The sequence below is a fragment of the Ochotona curzoniae genome, unplaced genomic scaffold (assembly GCF_017591425.1).
Source record: "Ochotona curzoniae isolate NIBS_2020 unplaced genomic scaffold, NIBS_Ocur_1.0 contig_1, whole genome shotgun sequence".
NCBI classification, from domain to species: Eukaryota; Metazoa; Chordata; class Mammalia; order Lagomorpha; family Ochotonidae; genus Ochotona; species Ochotona curzoniae.
The window spans coordinates 39,954,391-39,968,547 of record NW_024464918.1 but is presented as its reverse complement, the minus strand read 5'-3'; the positions used below and the strand labels follow the sequence as shown (position 1 = coordinate 39,968,547).

The following is a 14,157-nucleotide window of genomic DNA, read 5'->3' as shown; positions in this document are numbered from 1 at the left end:
ATGAGCAAGCACTTGTGCACCACACGCACACAGGAGCCCAGAACAACTTCCTGGCTCCCACCTTTACGGGTCCAGCTCTGGACGGCATGGCTATTACGGTAATTAAGCAGCAGAGAGAAGACCTCTCTCTCTATAAACTTGGCATTTCAAATAAATAAATAAATTCTTAAGATTTTTTTTATTGGAAAGTCAGATTTACAGAAAAGAGAAGAGAAAGAGAGAAAGATCTTCCATCCACTGGTTCACTTCCCAAGTGGCCGCAACAGCTGGAGCTGAGCTGATCCACAGTCAGAAACTAGGAGTTTCTTCCGGGTCTCCCATACAGGTACAGGATCTCAAAGCACTTGGCCATCCTCTGCTCTTTCCCAGGCCAGAAGCAGGGAGCTGGAAGGGAAGTGGAGCAGCTAGGACACAAACCGGCTCCCATATGGGATCCCGGCACATGCAAGGCGAGGACTTAGCCACTAGGCCACTGCACCAGGCCCCCATAAATAAATCTTTTTAAAAACTCAATAAATTGAGATTACATATTGTTATTCAGCCATACAATAGAGTAGCCAGAACTAGAAATAAGATTACAAGCTACAGAATGTTTTTCAGTTCAGAAAGATTAAAAAATACTTTAACTTTTATGTTTCCCCAAGGAAAAAAAGATATTACCTTAAAACAAAGCAAAAGTTATCAATAAAAAAAAAAATCAGGTATCTGCCCTGTGTGATATTTTACATCATAGCACACCTGCTTCACAAGCTGCCAGCATCGTGTATGTTTTCACAAAGGGGAGACTCACTATATTTTAGGGAGCCTTACTCATGTTATTCTACAAACATATCAGACAATTTTACAATGCAGCTTCTAAACTACATAAAATTTTTTTTAATATTTATACAAGTTTATTGGAAAGCCAGGTTTACAAAGAGGAGGAGAAACAGAGAGAAAAATCTCTGTCTGCTGGCTCACTCCCCCAAGTGGCTGCAACAATCAGAGCTGAGCCGATCCAAAGCCAGGAGACAGAAGCTTCTTCTGGGTCTCCCATGCAGGTGCAGGGTCCCAAAGCTTTGGGCCGTCCTCCACTGCTTTCCCAACCGCAGCTGGGTGGGAAGTGGAGTAGCCAGGACACAAACTGGCCCATATGGGAACCAAAGCCTACAGGGAGAGGTTTAGCTCTCTGAGCCCTCAGCTATGTGTATAAATACAAACACTGCAAGTATTGCTCACTCAGCTGACCAACATCTATTAAAGCAGCTGTACAAGAAGTCTGTTAGGAATCAGATGCTAAATGCACTTTTAAACCTCAATAGGACCATTTCCTGAGTACATCAAAGTTCCTGGGAATCAGATCTTAGAGCCACATTTTTTCAATCAGAACTTGCACCAGTATTTGCATTAAGCAGCTTTTTAGGAAAGTGTTTAAGTATAAATGAAGTAAAAAAAAAAAATAGAAAACAATGTTGTCATATGCTCTTCTACTAAGCGTCCTACAAACAGGGACACATGTACATGCTGTAATTGCTCTGATTAACCTGTGGTGTTATTTACATATTCTGCAATACCTTCATATTTAAGGACTTAAAATCTGATGTCTTAGAACAGGGGGTCAACAAGTTATGGCCATGGGCTAAATGGAAACACATCCTGTTCTCGTAAATAAAGCTTCATTGGAAAACAGATGAAACTTACATGCTGAGTAACAGAAGACACAGCCCACAGAGGCACGACACTCACAACTGGGGTGTACATGGGAAAAAGTAGATGGAGCCATCTTAGTCTTGCAGTAATCAGAACTACGAGCTTACCTCCTTTGTAATGAAAGAGCTGAACTCCCCTCTTCTCCAAACATCCAAGAATAAACTCACAAGGAAACTAAACAAGCCTCTGCTAATTAATTTCCAAACCACATAACTGCCAACCCAGTTCCATGCTACTGGCTTGGGAAAGCAGCAAAGGACGGCCACGTGACGGGGGCCCCAGGACCCACAGACGGTCTCACTCTCTCATGAACACTCTGTAACTCTTTCAAATAAATCCTTTTAAACAAAGGAACGAACAAACAGAAAGTTTGTGTTGGTAACATGGTACAGCAAGTTAAGCCACTGTCTACAATGTTGGATCCCCTACTAAAACGCCAGTTAAAATCCTGGCTGCTCTGCTTCCCATCCAGCTCCCTGCTAATGTGCCTGGGAAGCCAGCAGGAAAGACTCAGATGGAATTCCAAGCCATTACTTGTGAATGAAAGAGTCTCTGTCTCCACTCTGAAACCCTGTATTTAAATAAAACAAATCTTTCTAAAGAGTTTGTCTTCAGGGACCAGTGCCAGGTAAAGCAAGCTAAGCCTCTGCCTGTGGCGCCGTATCCTGTTTGGGTGCGGGTTTGAGACCTAGTGGCTCCTCTTCCAATCGAGCTCCTTGCTAATGGCCAGAGAAGGTAGCGGAGGAGGGACTAAGTCCTTGGGCCCCTGCACCTACATGGTAGACCCAGAAAAGGCTCCTGGCTCCCAGTTTTGGATTGGCTCCTTTGAGAAGTGGAAAATCTCTCAGTGTCTCTGTCTCTATTCTTCTCTAATTCTGCCTTTTGAATAAAATTAAATCTTAAATAAAAAAAAAAAATTTGCCATCATCTGCCATAACAGGCAGAATGAGATGGCAAGCGGAGTTTTCAAAATCTCTCCTGGATGCATTCAGCCCCTTCTAGATAAAAATCCAGTTTTAAAAATCTAGTCCTAAAAACTAGTCTAGGGCCCAGCACAATGGTTTAGTGGCTAAATCCTCACCAAGCAAGCCCTGGGATCCCATGCTGGTTCATGCTGCAACTGCTCCACTTCCCGTCCAGCTCCCTGCCTGTGGCCTGGGAAAGTAGTTGAGGATGGCCCAAAACCTTGGGACCCGGCACCCTCGTGGGAGACCACGAAGAGGCTCCTGGCTTTGGCTCAGCTCAATTCTGGTCATTGCAGCCACTTGGGGGAGTGAATCAACAGACGGAATATCTTTCTCTGTATCTTCCCTCTGTAAATCTGATTTTCCAATAAAAAGAAATAATAAAAAAAAATTTAAATAGTCTATAATAATTTCGGTCCATGTAGTGGTATGATGGGCTAATTACCTCTTGCAATACCATCATTCATAGCAGAACACCAATTCTGGATCAGTGTTGGGGTATAGTGTGTTAAGCTGCCACCTTACAATGTTGATTCAAGTTCCCACTAATCTATTTCTGATCCAGCTCCCTGATAATGTGCCTGAGAAAACAATGGAAGATGGCTCAAGTCTTTAGGCTTCTGCACCCATGTGGAAGACCTGAAGGTGGTCCTGGCTTCTGGTTTTGGACCAGCCCAGATCTGGTTGTCATAGCCATTTGGAAAGTGAATCAGCTGATGGAAGATCTCTCTCTCTGTGTGTAAACCCTGTCTTTAAAATAAAATCAGTGGGGCCCGTCAGGGTGGCCTAGCAGCTAAAGTCCTTGCTTTGAATGCCAGGATCACATATGGATACCGGTTCTAATCCCGGCAGCTCCACGTCCTGTCCAGCTCTCTGCTTGTGGCCTGGGAAAGCAGTCGAGGATGGCCCAAAGCCTTGGGATTCTGCACCCGTGTGGGAGACCTGGAAGAAGTTCCTGGATCCTGGCTTTGGATTGGCGCAGCACCTGCTACTGCGGCTGCTTGGGGAGTAAATCTTTGAACGGAGGATCTTTCTGTCTCTCCTTCTCTCTGTATATCTGACTTTCCAATAAAAATAAATCTTTTGAAAAAAATAAAATGAAATCAGTATCTTAAAAAAGATCTAAAACAACAACAATGTGAGTCCTTGAGTGCTGGCTGCCTTGCTGAAGCTCCTTGGAAAGCAAAGGAAGACAGCGCAGGTGCCTGACCTCCTGCTGCCCCGTGTTACACCTCAGTCTCTATTCCAGGCTCCTGGAGTCGCAACCGTCTGGAGAGTCCAGTGCAGTACAGGGCTCTGTCTCTCCCCGTCTCTGTTGCTCTGCTTTCCAAATAAGAAAATATTTAAAAACAATTGTTAAGGCAAAAGATTTATGTGATCTAAAGAGAAACCACAGTGTACATCACAGCAGCACAATCGATAATAGCAAAGACATGGAAACAATCCAGATTCCTGTCAAAAAAAGGAGCAGATGAAGAAACGGTGGTACGCGTGCTCTATGGAATACTACTCAGCCATCAAAAAGAATTAAAACCTACCATCTGTAACCAAAGAGTCTCAACTCGGAACCATTACGCTCAGTGAAATAAGTCAATCCCCAAAGCAAAAATATCATATGTTCTCCCCAAGATAAGGCAACCTTCATGAAAATACAAATTTAATAGACCTTTCAGTATCATTTTTGCTACATCTCACGGGGTTTGACATTTTTTAAATTTTTATTCACTCAAAGAACTTTTATTAATTTCCTCACTGACTCATAGGTCACACAATGGCATCGTTGTGTTTCAAGAAGGTTTTTGACTTTTTTTTTTATTTTTTAAGCGACAAATTGGTAATTCAGTCACATTATTTAAGCTCATATTGTTGTTAACTTTCCATTTTTTTCTTCCTGAAGTTTTGTTTTATGGTTTTTCATTTAAGCGGACATACAGTAGCTTTGTAATAGAGACCATCACAGCCAGATGTGAGGCTACAATGCAGTATGCATCTGTACTTACAAATCAAACATGGACTCCCAATGAAACTATTAAATTTATCTTGACAATAGGATGCTGGACTATCTGCCATAGTCCATGTCAGGATACACTTAAATAACAGAATGATGCACCTATGAATGATTAAGAAGGACTACCCTATTGTAATGATACAGTGGAAATCACTGAGGGGTGGAGGCTCGGGGAGGGGAAGGGAAATCCCAGAGCCTATGAAACTGCATTATAAACAATCAAAGAAACTTAATATAAATGAAGCCTTAAGGTAAAATGAAAATTTTCTAAGTTGCTATCCCTTTCATGGTTTTAGAAATACCCCAAGTTTGGGGCCCTGGGAAAGCAGCAGATAGGAATCCAAGCCTAGGGACCCTGCACCCATATGAGACACACAGAAGAGCCACCTGGCTCCTGGCTTCAGATCAGCTCAGCTCCAGATGTCAGGGCTATTTAAGGAGTTAACAAGATCTTCCTCTCTCTCATTCTCTTTCTAAATCTACCATTCCAATAAAAACAAACAAAAAAAAAAGACCTTAAAAAAAATTCAACTTTGGGCCTGACGCTGTAACCTAGTGTCTAAAGTCCTTGTTTTACACTCCAGCATCCCATACGGATGCCAGTCATGCCCTGGTTGCTCCACTTGCCATCCAGCTCCCTGCCTGTGGCCTGGGAAAGCAGTGGAGGACCCTGCACCCGCGTGGGAGAGCTCACAGAAGCTTCTGGCTCCTGGCTTTGGATAGGCTCAGCTCTGATTGTTGCAGCCACTTGGGGAAGTGAACCAGCAGATGGAAGATCTTTTTCCCCTCTCTCCTTCACTCTGTAAATCTGACTTCCAAATAAAAATACATAAACCTTTAAAAATATATATTTATTTAAGTTCTCCCAGTAAGAAAGGCATTTGCCACAGCTGCTGCGATGGCTCACTAATTCTCCAACTTCAAGTGCCAGCATCCTATTTGGTACTGGTTTGTGTCCTGACAGCTCCACTTCCCATCCAGCTCCCTGATTGTGGCCTGGGAAAGCAGTCGAGGACGGCCCAAAGCCTTGGGACCCTGCACCTGTGTGGGAGATCCAGAGGAAACTCCTGGCTCCTGGCTTCAGATTGGACTCAGCTCCAGCCATTGTGGCCACTTGAGGAGTGAATCATTGGACAGAAGATCTTCCTCTCTGTCTCTCCTCCTATCTGTATATCTGCCTTTCCAATAAAAACAAATGAATACTTAAAAATTAAATAAAAAAATAAATGTTTTTTAAAAATACAGAATGGGCCCAGCAGGATAGTCTAGTGGCTAAAGTTTTCGCCTTGAACTCGCTGGGATCCCATATGGACACTGGTTCTAATCCCGGTAGCCCCACTTCCCATCCAGCTCCCTGTTTGTGGCCTGGGAAAGCAGTTGAAGACGGCCCAAAGCTTTGGGACTCTGCACCCGCATGGGAGACCCAGAAGACGCTCTGGGCTCCTGGCTTCAGATTGGCGCAGCTCCAGCCATTGTGACTGCTTGGGGAGTGAATCCTCGAACAGAAGATCCTCTCTGTCCCTCCTCCTCTATATATATTTCACTTTCCAATAAATAAATAAATAAATAAATATTTAAATAAAATCAAAATAAAAATGAAATTTTCCATTAATATTAAATAAGCAGTTAATTGACTATTAAGCAGTGAAACAAAAAAAATCTGAGTTGAATACATATTCTAGTTATCAATAAAACCGTTTTTGTTTTTACTTTCGCTATATTTCTTTCATAATGACAGATCTTGTGAAGGGCTACAGTTTGCACAGCAACACAGTACTGATAAGAACCAGCAAAAGATAAAAATAATACTCATTCCATATACTGCAAAAATTAATACTTCAGAACCAGAAGCAGAACCAGCGGCTAGGAAACAGCCAGGAACTGTATTTTTGCATGTCATTCTTAACGGAACTGAGACACACACAACACTATTAACAGAATAAATCAACAAGCCATTTATTTATCAATTATCTTTCCCTCTAGTTAATAGGCGATTTTGTCAGTTCTGCAATACCACCAACTCTTGATGATAAAGCTATCTGTAGGCCCAAGTGTATAACTAAACAGGCATCCACAGCCACACCACCACAGTCAGTGGTACAGGTGGGAGTTACCTAAAAAACAAGCCATTAACAGTAGAATGTCACGCCCAAATCATCACAATGAAAAGGCAGCACGTGATTCTGCAGTCCATGGGCAGAAGCACTTTCCCCTTGGCCTTTGGTGTATCCCCCAGCTACTCTGAATTAAAAGGAGAGACGATTTAAGTACAACCAAGCGACAACCAGTTCCACACAGGCCACAAGACGCACAGCGGTCTTACACTCTGCTCCACAATCCTCTTGCTCACCTGCAATGGTATTTTGCAAGGCAAAGTCCTTACAGACCTAAATGATGCTCTCAAGGTTCGGTTTTCCCACGAAGTTGATTTAAGTGAGCTACCGAGTGTGTGAGAAAGAGAGGCCAATTACTGATGCAGAGAGCAAGCCCCGCCCAGCCCTCAACTTTCTCGCTTTTTCTGAGTCCGGGTTTTCGCCAGGCAAAATCCAGAGAGGCAAGACTCGGCCCTCCATGCATGCCTCTGCCTGAGGCCTGGAAAGGCAATGCGAACCGCTAGTTCTTCAAGTCCTTCTTAAAGGTAGACTTCGCGCTCCAACCCGCTCAGAAACAGCAGGAAGGTTTGCTTTCTGGGGTTAACAGAGATTACAGGGTTTGGCCGCCGGCTTTCTCAGGCAGTAGCAGCACAGAGCCAAAAGAAAACAGGGAGACTGGGAAGGCTGGAACCACCCCCAAGGGGAGAGGGACCTGCCCGGTCCTTCCCGGCCTCCACGGCTCCAGGGACGACAGCGGCAGCAGATCGGGGTGAGGCGGGTCCAGGGACACCCGAACGGCCGTCCCCCTCGCCAAGGCCCGGCTCCCTCGCCCTTTACCCTCCGTCCCCTCCCCTCCTCGGTGACCCACCATGGCCGGTCCCCTCCCATCTAACATGGCCGCCCCGCCCGGCCCCACCCCCGACACAACCTAGCGCGGGGGGCCGCCCCGCCTCCCCCTGCGCCCATTGGCGCGGCAGCCCGCGTCCACCCGCCCCACTGGACGGCGGGAGCTGCCACTCAACGGCCGGGGCCGCGCCCCCAAGCCGCTCCAGGCTGCTCTGAGAAGACATATAAACAAATCCCGGGAGGGAGGCCCCCCGCGCGCGCCCAGCCGCCTGTGGGGCGGGGACGGAAGGGGGCAGCGGCCACCCCGCGAGACGCCGAGCCGGGGCGCGCGCCTCGGCCGCCCGCCGCCCGCCGCCCGCCGCCGGCCCCGGCTCACACGCCCCCCTCTCTCCTCCCCCGCCGGCCTCGCCTCCCCGCCCCTCCCACCCGCCCGCTCGGCTGACAGGCCGGCTGCCGGCACCCGCAGCCCCGCGGGCCGGGACCAGACAGTCCTAGCGGCCGGCCGCCCCGCGCCGCCCCGCACGGCCTAGCCCCGTGTTTTATGTAACCGTCCCGCGCCGGGCTGGGGGAGGGGAGCCGAGCCCCCCGCGCCCCGCCGCGCGACCCCCGACACCTTCCCGGGGTGTGCCCCCCGACCCGGCCCCGGGAGCCCCGGGCGCTGCAGCCGCCTAGGCCGGCAGGCCCCTGCTCCATCCGCGCCCCCCTGCCCGGTCGGGTCCCTCCCCGCGCCCAGGGCCCCCGGGAGGACTCCGGGCGGCGGGCAGCGTCACGCACCTGGACGTGTAGGGGACGGCTCAGGGGCTGGGTCCCGCCGCGCTGCAGGGGCCGCGGCCCCTCTCCATGCTGCCTCGGGTTTGTTTTGTTTATGTCCTTCCTGACGGGTTCCCGGAAATCGCGTGACTCGCCCCCCTCACGTGGGCCGCGGCGAGGAGGAGGAGGGAGGCGGGGGCCCGCCGGCCTCGGGCCAATCGCGAGGCGCCCTGACGCTCGGCCAATCGGAGGCTCGGTCTGGCCGGGCACCCCTGTCACGTGACGGCGGAGGGGCGGGTTGCCGGGGAAAACCAGGAAGAGAGGGCGGAGCGGGGCGGGCGTGGGCGGCGGCCGCTGGCAGGTCCAGCCGCGCGGTCACGCTGATGGAGGACGTTCCCTTTGCCTAGGATTTCGTACCCAGCGTTTTATTAGGTCCCAGAATTACTCTGTGGGGCCTGAAGCGTCCGGATGCCAGTTGGACGGTTTTCGTTCGCTGTGACTTGAGATCCAGAGAACGTCCATGGAGGGGAGAGGAGGCGGGGGAGTTGTACCGGCGTTCTGTTTCATGGCCGGCCTCACCCACTCACTAAAAAAATTTAAAAATAAAATACAACTGGCTTTGCTTGCAGTTGTTCGTCCATTCTTGCTCCCGATCAATTAGCTGTTTAAGGAGCCTGTGCGTTCCAGACACAGGGCTCGATTAGACTGTGTGCCCGTTTATAAAAGTGAGGAGCTGTGTGGGCTAGTCGTCCACGAGCAGAATGCTACTGGGAGCGCCGAAACAAACCTTCAAAACACTTGCAACTGCCACTCTGTTAAACGTGGGCTGTGACATGGCCACATCATCTGAAATCACCTCTCCCTGCAAGCACCTAGCAGTATACCCATTTTCCAGATAGGTAAATTTAAGGCTCAGAGGGTTATGTTACTTGCCCAAGGTCAGGCAGCTAGGGAAACCGTAACAGTCTGCTTCTGGAATGTACCTCAGACTTCTCAGGGACACAGACATTGTGTCCTCCGGTCACAGAACATAAGTTAGTACCAGGAAAGGGCGATTGGAGCCCTGGCTGAATTCCTTCCAAATGCTAATCTTCTCTTCAGAACGACTGCTTTTGAAAGCAGGTTTGTGGACAGAGCTGGGGAAATCACCCAGTTTCAGGGTCAAGCCAGAGATTTCCCAGGCCAAGATAATCATCGGGCGTAACCGTCAAGACAGTGCCGTGTCTCCTCACTTTGCGTGCCAGGCCCTTGGCCACTGGTCGCAGGCAGACTCAATGATGAACGGCATGGGTTGGGGTCCTCTATACCACATAGGAACCAGTAAAAACGACCTAACCTCTAAGAGGATCCATTTTCTTCTCTGTAACTTCTGGGGTTGATGTGAGAATTGAATGAAGTAACTCCTAGAAAGCAGTTACTGTGGTGTCCGGCATCGAGTACACACAGAATGAGGGATGCCATCAGTAGATGGTCAGGGCATCCTTTGGAAGGTCTGCCATAGGCTAAATTGTCAATTAGTAACGAGAACTCTACACTGCAACAGTTTAGCAGTCACTATAATGCTACTTTTTTTTAATTCATTTTTTAATTTTTAACGTTTATTTATTTATATTGGAAAGGCAGGTTTACAGTGAGAAGGACAGACAGAAAGATCCTCCATACGCTGGTTTACTCCGCAAGTGGCTGCAATGGCTAGAGATATGCTTATTGGAAGCCAGGAGCCAGGAGCTTCTTCCAAGTCTCCCATGTGGGTGCAGGGTCCCAAAGCTTTGGGCTCTGCTGCTTTCCCAGGCCGTAAGCAGGGAGCTGAATCTGAACTGAAGCAGCCAGGACACCGACCGGTGCCCATATGGCATGTTGGCACTTGTAGGCAGGGGATTAGCCAGTTGAACCATTGCTCCAAACCCTACAATAATACTTTTGTACACAAAATTCATAGATCTTATAAAGGTGTCGGTGTGGACTAAGAGGAAAGTAAGACTAAATCCTCTGTATTGCTCAAAACCACCTTGATTCAAAGCACACAGTAGGACTTCAACATCCAGGAAAGGAATCAAGATTTTCTCTGCAGAACTCTCATGGTTTCCTTTGTTAGACTGAAGCCATACTACCTTCTAATTTTCCACACAAACAGGAGTTTAGAATCACAACCTGAATGGAAAACCAAGCTCAGGAACTTTGAGCTTATTTACAGGAGACACATGCAGCACTCCCCGGGGAATGCTCCACAGATGACCCGCTCTGGCTAGTAGTGTACTTGGCAGCTCCCGTGGGTCAGCTTTGTTCCACCACCCTCCCAGCATGGGTACTGTCATCCTCTCTGTGGGGCAGGCTGACCTGAGGTCAGGGAGCAGCCAGGTTTATGAGCGCAGGCAAGGCAGTCTAGTGGGCTTCTGTGACGTCTTCTGTTGTCTAGGGAAATAACTAACAGACTTTTCCATCGAGGTCCATGAATGACAGTGCCCTTGTTCTGGAAATGAATGGCATCACTGGCCCCAGAAAAGATCTATGCTTAGATTTCATCCTGCCAGGTTCCTCCTCCATCCAAATTGGCAGGAAGCTGGGGTTGTGGGAAGTCGGCTCCCTGCTCAGGAGGCTCCTCTTGTTCTAGTTGCAACATAGTAAGCAGTTAGCACAGTTGCCTCCCGAATGGCTATTGAACTCTGCTCCTGCCAAGTCTTTGACATATCCGGATAATCTGAGTCAGAAAATCGTGTTTGACACAAAGGTGAGCAAAAGATACTAAAGACTCCAGTGAATACTGAAAAATAGACGATGAAGGTAGGCACTGGACTTGCCAGTTAGGACAGGTGCCTCCCTTATGGAGTGCCTCTGCTTGACGCTTGACCCCAGCTTCCTGCTAACACAGACCCTTGCAGGCAGTGGCAAGGACTCAGAAAGTGAGCCACCCATATGGAAGGTCTGGAATGAGTTCCCTGTTTATAGCTTTGGTCCCCAGCCATGGGAGCACGCATTCACCCTCTCCCTCTCTCAAGTTAAAAACAAACAAACTGGGGTCTGGGACAGTAGCTCAATGGCTAAAGTCCTCCCCTTGCACGTGAGGATACCATATGGGTACCGATTCTAATCCCAGCGATCCCACTTCCCATCCAGCTCCCTGCTTGTGGCCTGGGAAGGCAGTTGAGGACGGCCCAAAGCCCTGGGACCCTGCACAAGTGTGGGAGACCCGGAAGAAGCTCCTGGCTTCAGATGAGTTCAGCTACGGCCATTGTGGGCATTTGGGGAGTGAATCAGCAGATGGAAGATCTTGCTCTCTGTCTGTTCTTCTGTCTGTATATATGACTTTCAAATAAAAATAATAAATCTTAAAAAAAAAAAAAACCTCTTTTCTTATCAGGTGACATACACAACAGTCAAAAGATACCAACCACTGAAGTGTAAGTCTTCCACCTAGCACTATTTCCTAGCCACATGTTTCCCTTTCTGTGGCATCTACAACAACCCACGCATCGTGACTCCTTGCAGATGCCTTTGGCGCTTTAAACCTCAGGAGGGTTGGAGCACTGTTCCTAGAGCCAGGACCTGATTGTGTGTCTCAGCCAATTACTGCAATACCCAGAGCAACCCGTCTAGATTCCGTATCCTTCACCGTACAGAATTTGGGCTTCATCTGGGAGTTTCTCTGGGCTCTTGCTAGTTTTAACATCGAGTCCATATCCAGAAAGAATTTAAAGTGTTGCTAGGCATGCAAAGCAGCCCTGGGGTAAGATATTTGGAGGGACTGAAAACACTAGTACCATGGTGAAATAAGAAATCATAAAAGGAAAAGCAAAGAGCACATTGCCATAGGTCCCAGTTTTCCTCACTGACTGTGCTGCTGTAAGCCTTTCTCGGAGGAGCCTGGGCCGTACTTGCTCATTGTGTATGTGTTTATTAAGTGGGTGATACCTTCTTGAGTCTGTTTTTACCTGCAGACTCCTCTGGGCCTGTGTGATATATTAAGATTTCACAGCTTCAGACGTGCGATTAATTAACTCCAAACTGGAAGGTCTCCAGGATAAGCTGTGTGCCTCTGACACTGCCAACAGATTCTCTGAGAAAACGAGACTGTTGCTGAGAGTGGATCTAAAAGGGGCACTAACGGATGGTTGGCAATTGTTACCCATCCCTTATTCATCTTGCAATGCTTGCATCCCATTTTGAATGCCAATTCAAGTCCTAGTTTTCTGATGCAGCTCCCTGCTAACATGCCTGGGAAAGCAGCTGAACATCCAAGTGCTTGGACCCCTGCCACCCACTCGGGAATCTTACATGGAATTCCAGTTTCTTGCTCTCAGCCTTGTCTAGCCCCAACCATTTTGGTCATTTGGAGATTGAATCAACAAATAGAGGGTCCCTTTCTCTCTCTTTGTCTTTCTCTCTGTGTGTCTCTCTCTTTTAAAAATATTTGATTTACTTTTCTTGGAAAGTGAGATTTACAGACAGGAGAAAAAATAGAGAGGAAGATCTTCCGTCCAGTGACTCACTCCTCAAATGGCTGCAATGGCTGGAGCTGAGCTGATCCAAAGCAAAGAGCCAGGAGCTTCTTCTGAATCGCTAACGCAGGTGCAGGGTTCCAAGGCCTTGGCCATCCTCTATTGCTTTCCCAAGCCACAAGCAGGGAGCTGGATGGGATGCAGGGCTGCTGGGATATCTATCAATGCCCATATGGAATCCTGGCACGTGCAAAGTGAGGATTTTAACCGCTAGGCTGTTGCACAGAGCCTCATTCCTCTTTTTGTCTCTCCCTCTGTATCCCTCTGACTTTCCAATAGATAAAATATATATTTTTTTCATATTTACTTGGTGCTTACTTTGGCACCATACATAATTGGAATGATACAGAAAAGATTATCATGGCCCCTGAGTAAGGGTGACACACGAATTCACGAAGAATACCTTTTTTTTTCCTTGATATTCAATTACTTATTTGAGGGTAGAATGTGGGAAGGAGGGAGATGCACAGAGAGGGAGCTCGCATTTGCTGGCTCACTTCCCAAATGTTTGAAAAGATTAGGGAGATAGGAACTCATTGCAGATCTCTAAGGCAGGTGGCAGGAATCCAACACCTTGAGCCATCACTGCTGTCTCCCAGGTATGCATTGACCGGCGGCTGGAGTCACAAGCCAGAGCTGCGCATCCAACCCAGGCACTCAAGTGTGCAATGTGGGCGTCTTAACTGCTATGCTAAGCAATTGCCCCTCATCAATATTCTTTGGGCATGAGGAGTAGGGAGACAAAAAGTTAGTTCTTCCCACTCTCTGGTCTGTTCATGGGGCACAGCACTGTTCTGAGAGTCAGTTTCCATTTCTTCTGGAAATTACATGGTTTGCTCCCAAATACCATTCCCTAGTCCATCAATTTATTTCTTTAGCCTGAGTCCTCATGCTACCCCGTTCCTGCCCCTCACCCGCCCAACCATGCTGGGCTGGGGGAGGTGGCTGGGAGACCTAGGCTAACCTGAATAAACCACCTTCATGCCTTAACACTGACTTCAGACTTGATGATTTTCTGGGGATTTCAAAATCTGGCACAACACTAGCTGCTCCACTTCCAATCCAGCTTGCTGTTGATGGCCTGGGAAAAGCAACAAAAAATGGCCCAAGCGCATGCATCCTGCCACACTCAGGAGAGCCTTGGGTGGCACCTGTAGCCATTTGGGTAATAAGCCATCAATTGGAAGACCTCTCTCTCTGTCTCTCCCTCTCGGTAACTTTGGTTTTCAAATAAATAAATATCAAAACAGAAACGGAAGTGTTTCGTTTTGGTGTCATTTTCTTGCTAGCTTCCTTGGGTTGAGGGGGTG

At 48.0% G+C, this 14,157-nt stretch overlaps 1 non-coding gene across 1 annotated transcript; it reads left to right on the top strand.

Moving 5' to 3' along the window:
* The first annotated feature begins 13,156 nt into the window (after positions 1-13,156).
* LOC121154508 lies at positions 13,157-13,259 on the top strand. The gene has a single exon (XR_005883537.1). It is a non-coding gene; the product is annotated as a U6 spliceosomal RNA (small nuclear RNA).
* The last annotated feature ends 898 nt before the right edge of the window (positions 13,260-14,157 follow it).